This window comes from Macaca mulatta, chromosome 16 (genome assembly GCF_049350105.2).
Source record: "Macaca mulatta isolate MMU2019108-1 chromosome 16, T2T-MMU8v2.0, whole genome shotgun sequence".
NCBI classification, from domain to species: Eukaryota; Metazoa; Chordata; class Mammalia; order Primates; family Cercopithecidae; genus Macaca; species Macaca mulatta.
In genome coordinates this window covers 52,029,658-52,035,657 of record NC_133421.1, presented here as the reverse complement: position 1 = coordinate 52,035,657, position 6,000 = coordinate 52,029,658, and positions in this window count along the sequence as shown.

The following is a 6,000-nucleotide window of genomic DNA, read 5'->3' as shown; positions in this document are numbered from 1 at the left end:
GGAAGAACTTGTTTAATAAATAGGAAATTGACCTTTGCTATTCTTTTCCCACGTGCTTTCGTTTCATACTCCAATTTGGGAGTGGGTAGCCTGGATCAGGTGGTGACCACCAAGCACCCTGCCACCTAGGGGATCTGAGGAGGGTGAAGGCCAGATGCAATCTAAGCTATGTCCCCAAACAACTTGCAAAGGGTCTGCACCCTCCTCCTGGAAAAGTCTGCCTTACAGACCCATTTGCCCATCTGGGCCCAGACCCCAGGAATAGCCCCCTCTCTCCCTTCTGAGCGCTTGCAATTTGCTAGCCTTGCTGAGACAGATCCACACGCTCAACCTCAGAGACAGCTGATGGTAAAAACCACAAACCAAAGTGCCCCAGACACCAATGTGTTTCCATCATTTGCATGTCAAGGGTAAGTTTCTTCAGCGAGTTGGGAAACTGGGAGGGGGAGAAACCTCAGAACCACACCCTCCTCGGGAGGCCCAACATTAGGTTAGCATGTTGAACGGAACTCCAGGACTGGGTTTCCAAACCCCTCTGAGGATCTCCTCTCTCCTGCTCCTCTCTCCCCACACTTTTCAATTTCCGGGGGAGGCAGGGTGCTTGAAATCCCAGAAGATGGTCTTCAGGCCCCAGGTTAAAGATTCTTAATACGGAGGGACTGACCCATATGTCTACACTGACTCCTGGCTCCTTTCCGAGGTTGTAACTGAGAGCTCAGGATTTGTCCTCCTGGCCAATATAGTCTAGATTATGTTATCAAGTGTGTTACCTTATACTTACTCATAGTGCAGTTCATTTGTCACTTTTCTGCTTACTTGCAAGATCCCTCTGCAGTTCATCCCTGTCACCTTGGCACTTCAGGAGCAGGAAAATGCATCTGCAAACTTGGAGATTTCCATTTGCACTTACCCGTGGATTGTTCATACATTTTTTTATTATTTTATTTTATTTTTTTATTATTATTTTTTTTTTTTGAGATGGAGTTTGTCGCGCAGGCTGGAGTGCAGTGGCGCGATCTCGGCTCACTGCAACCTCCACCTCCCAGGTTCAAGCGATTCTCCTGCCTCAGCCTCCTGAGTAGCTGGGGTTACAGGTGGGTGCCACCATGCCCGGCTAATAAAATTTTTAAATACATTGTTATTATAGGCATTAATAAAACCAGTTGCTCTAATGGGCACTCTTCCTTGAAGCACACTTTTCTTGGGCTTTGCCAACATACTCCTCCTTTTGGGTCTATCCTTCTGGAAGCTTTTTCTCAGACCCTTTCCCTGCCTCTCACAACCTCCCCACCCCCAGACACCTCCACCCATTCCCACCACTGCCTCTGAGCCCCCAGGGCTCCAGCCCCTCACACCAGCCGCCTACAGAGGGCCACCTGTGGGTGTCCCAGACACCTAAAACTCAAGGAGGCTAAAGGCAACTGAGACCTCTTCCCTCCCGAAGCCACCTCCTCCTACTCTCCTGAATCCGCCTCTGGCTCAGAGGCTGGAAGCCTCAGTCTTCTGTGCATCTTCCCTGGCACTCTACTGGTTATCAGATCCTGTTCATTTCTCCTTCTCTCCCCGCCTCACTCCTCCACTTCTGCCTGGTTCAGGCCCTATTGTCTCTGCTCTTCCAAAGATGAGATGTCCCTTTTGCTTTCCAGCCCAACCTTCTGTGTGCTTCAGGAGACTCTGTTAGTTCTTCTTTCTCCTCCCGTCTGCCTCAAAACCACAAACATTTCAGGATACCCCCTTCTAAGGGAACCTGGCCCCAACCCTACCCTGCCCTCAAGTCATTGTCCTGTTTCTCTCTTCTGCATTCATCAGTAGGCCGCTCCTAAGAAGCAACCAGACCCACTCTCCGCTTCTTCAAGCCCCATTCAATCCTCAGCTTCCTGCAATCTGGCTTTCTTCCCCTTCATCCTAGGGGAAGATACCGTTTCAAGGGAGGCACCCTTAGGCTCCTCTTTGCTTCAACCCATGGGCCTCCTCCCTGTCCTACTCCTTCACTCCATTGGAGCCCTGAATATTGTTAATGCCTCCCACCCTCATGGCTTCCTAGTCTCTGCATCTTTCTACCCACTCCCTCGTTTCTTCAGCTCTGCCTGCCCCAGGGGCTTCTCCAAGGCTGAGTCCTCTAATTTTCTAACCAACCCTTCTTTCCAGATGTTCTCACAGAGGGAATAGAGTGGGGCAGGTGCCAACCCCTCATGGCTCCACTTGCAGACTGCTAACATTTTTTGTTGTTGTTGTTGTTGAGACGGAGTCTTGCTCTGTTGCCCAGCTTGGAGTGCAGTGGCGCGATCTTGGCTCATGGCAACCTCTGCCTCCCAGGTTCAAGTGATTCTTCCAACTCCGCCTCCTGAGAAGCTGAAACTACAGGTGCACGCCCCCATGCCCAGCTAATTCTTTTATTTTTAGTAGAAACGGGGTTTCACCGTGTTGGCCAGGCTGGTCTCAAACTCCCGACCTCCACCCACCTTGGCCTACCAAAGTGCTGGAATTACAGGCATGAGCCACCGCACCCAGCCGGTTTTTTTTTTAAATTTTATTTTATTTTATTTACTTTTTTTTTTCTTTTTTTGAGACATAGTTTCGCTCTTGTTGCCCAGGCTGGAATGCATTGGCACGATCGCAGCTCACCGCAACTTCCACCTCCCAGGTTCAAGCGATTCTCCTGCCTCAGCCTCCCGAGTAGCTGGGATTAAAGGCATGGGCCACCACACCCCGCTAATTTTGTATTTTTCGTAGAGATGGGGTTTCTCCATGTTGGTCAGGCTGGTCTCAAACTCCCGACCTCAGTTGATCCGCCTGCGTTGGCCTCCCAAAGTGCTGGGATTACAGGCGTGAGCCACCGTGGCCAGCCAAATGTTATTAATATTACCCCCTCTGCTCCTAGTGGAGTGTGCTGATGACCTATCTGAGCACCCCACTCCCTCTCTCAAGCCCTGACTGGCATGTGTTACTGCCATTGGACAAGCTGTCCCACAGCCACTGCACCTTCAGCGTGGATAGCCTGGAGCCCATCATCTCCACATCTTTTGCCAGAATTCTCTGTCCTGGATAAGGAGCGCCTCCCATTCACTCAAGCTGCAGATGTTACATGCTGCCTTCCTCCCCTCCCACATTCAACCCCCTCAGTAAACTCAGGGCTTTCTGCTTCTGAGTTTCTCTGGAATCTGCCCCTTCTCCTCTGCCCTGGCTCAGGCCCTGCGCCAGGGCCCTGCCTTTCAATCCATCCTCTTCAGTGCCAGCAGTTACTTTTCTTTTTTTATTTTATTTTATTTTTATTTTTTTGAGATGGAGTCTCGCTCAGTCGCCCAGGCTGGAGTGCAGTGGCACAATCTCGGCTCACTGCAAGCTGCGCCTCCCGGGTTCCTGCCATTCTCCGGCCTCAGCCTCCCGAGTAGCTGGGACTACAGGCGCCACCGCCACGCCCGGCTAACTTTTTGTATTTTTTTTAGTAGAGACGGGGTTTCACCATGTTAGCCAGGATGGTCTCAATCTCCTGATCTCGTGATCCACCCGCCTCGGCCTCCCAAAGTGCTGGGATTACAGGCGTGAGCCACCGCGCCCGGCCAGCAGTTACTTTTCTAAAGTACAAACTGGTGATGTCTCTGCCCTGCTGAACAGGGTGGATGACTTCCCACTGCTTCGAGAACAAAATTTAAACTCCTAAGAGAGGCCCTTCCCAGGGTGCCCTTAACTTCCATTCCAGCTCCTCCCATTTCTGTCCTCATGCCACCCACCCACTCCCAGGCTAGAACCAGCCAAGAACAAGGCAGGCACCGTGGCTCACATCTGTAGTCCCAGCACTTTGGGAGGCTGAGGCGTGTGTATCACTTGAGGCCAGGAGTTCAAGACCAGCCCGGCCAACATGGTAAAACCCTATCTCTACTAAAAATACAAAAATTAGCCAGGGGTGGTGGCAGGCGCCTGTGGTCCCAGCTACTTGGGAGGTTGAGGTAGGAGAATTGCTTGAACCTGGGAGGTGGAGGTTGCAGTGAGCCGAGATCATGCTTGACTCCAGCCTGGGTGACAGAGCAAGACTCAAACAAAGAAACAAACAAACAGAACCAGCCAAGAACACTCGCTGTTTCCACAGACTGAATATGAAGGTGATAGAAGCCTTTTGCTAAGTCTGTGGCTGTATGAAGCTCAGATCACTGGAGCATATGGCATTATCTACTGTGAGAATGAGGTTGATGGAGAGCCATTGGGCTCAGGCTTGGAAATGGTGAGCTCTGATCGGACTGTGGGGAAAACAGGACATTTCCCTTCTGAAGTTCCCCCAGCCCAGGGCGAATGCCAGGGCATGAATGGTTGATAAGAAGAGCAGCTTTGCAACCAACCACATTGCCCCTGTCACCCTGAGACCCACCCCTCCTCCTAGGACCACCAAAGACAGCTTAAGAAGGCCAGAGGTAGAAAAGCAAGTAGTGTAAACATCCAAGTAATTTGGATAATCCTCTCCCTTTCTCCTTCTGACCAATTTAACCAAGGAACTCAGAGGAAACTTCCCACCTCGAACTCCTGGGCTCAAGAGATTCTCATGTCTCAGTTTCATTAGTAGCTGGGGCTACAAGCCTGTACCACCACATCCGGCTATTTAAAGAAAAAAACTTTTTTGTAAAGGTGAGGTTTTGCCATCTTGCCCAGGCTGGTCTCGAGCTCCTGGGCTCAAGCCATCCTTTCGCCTCGGCCTCCCAAACTGCTGGGATTACAGGTGTGAGCCACCGCGCCCGGCCCAGCCCAGGAAACTTTTAAGGAACTGGTAACATCACTTGGGGATTTGAAAGAACACACAGGTGAACCACGGAAGCAGTCGTAAAAAATAAATAAATAAATAAGCAACTCCTTTGTGAGATAATAGCTAGATGGATGCCTGTGGGCTTGCCAATTTGATGACTATCTGAAAGGATTTCTGGGGACTTTCACCCCTTCCCCAGGGTGCCAGCACCAACATCGTGCCTGCGGTAGTTCCTGTGAACCCTTCTTCCCTTGCGTAAGGAATTGTTCCCTTGAAGTCCCTGTGTCCATCCCGCCAGCCTATAGAGAGACGGAGTATGTGCCATTACAGTTGGTCTCTTCATGAACTCCTGGGAGGTAAGGGGTGTTTTCCATCTATCTCAGTGTCTGCACCCCACGCGATTGAGTAAATATTTGCCAAAGGCCTGAATTCTAACAGGCGAGTGAGACATGCCCTGTTTGCCTTTGTAAAAACCACTGTCTTCCCCTTGGTTGGTAACAGTTTGTGAGGTTCCAGGGATCTTGCGCCTTTGTACAGAGGCTGCCAGCTCGTCCTCTACAAGGCAGTGGGGTGGAGATTAGACCTAGATAAATGGAATCCCATGTAATAATTAAAATTGTTCTTAAAGAATAGTTAGTGAGGCCAGGTGCGTTGGCTCACACCTGTAATCCCAGCACTTTGGAAGGCCGAGGCAGATAGATCACGACGTCAGGAGTTCAAGACCAGTCTGGCCAACATGGTGAAACCCTGTCTCTACTAAAAATACAAAAATTAGCTGGACATGGTGACGCGTGCCTGTAATCCCAGCTACTCAAGAGGCTGAGGCAGGAGAATTGCTTGAATCTGGGAGGCAGAGGTTTCAGTGAGCCGAGATTGCACCACTGCACTCCAGCCTGGGTGATAGAGTGAGACTCCGTCTCAAAAAAAAAAAAAAAGAAAGGAACAGTTAGTGAATGTAAAAAATGATACAGTGTTGGGGAAAAGAATGTTACAAAACAAAATGCAGTGATCCTATTTATTTTTAGTTGGTAAAAATAAAAGTTAAACATAAAAGACTTGAAGAAAATATGCCAAAATATTAACATCATTAGATGAATGTTTAAAGATAACTTTTATTTTGTTATTAGTATTTTTCTGGATTTTCTGAATTTCCTACATTGTACATACATTGCTTTATAATCGATTATGTATATATGTCTATATTTAGCCTTCAAAATCATTATAATTGGAAGGAGGATAGTTAAACATAAATGACTTTCCTCCATAAT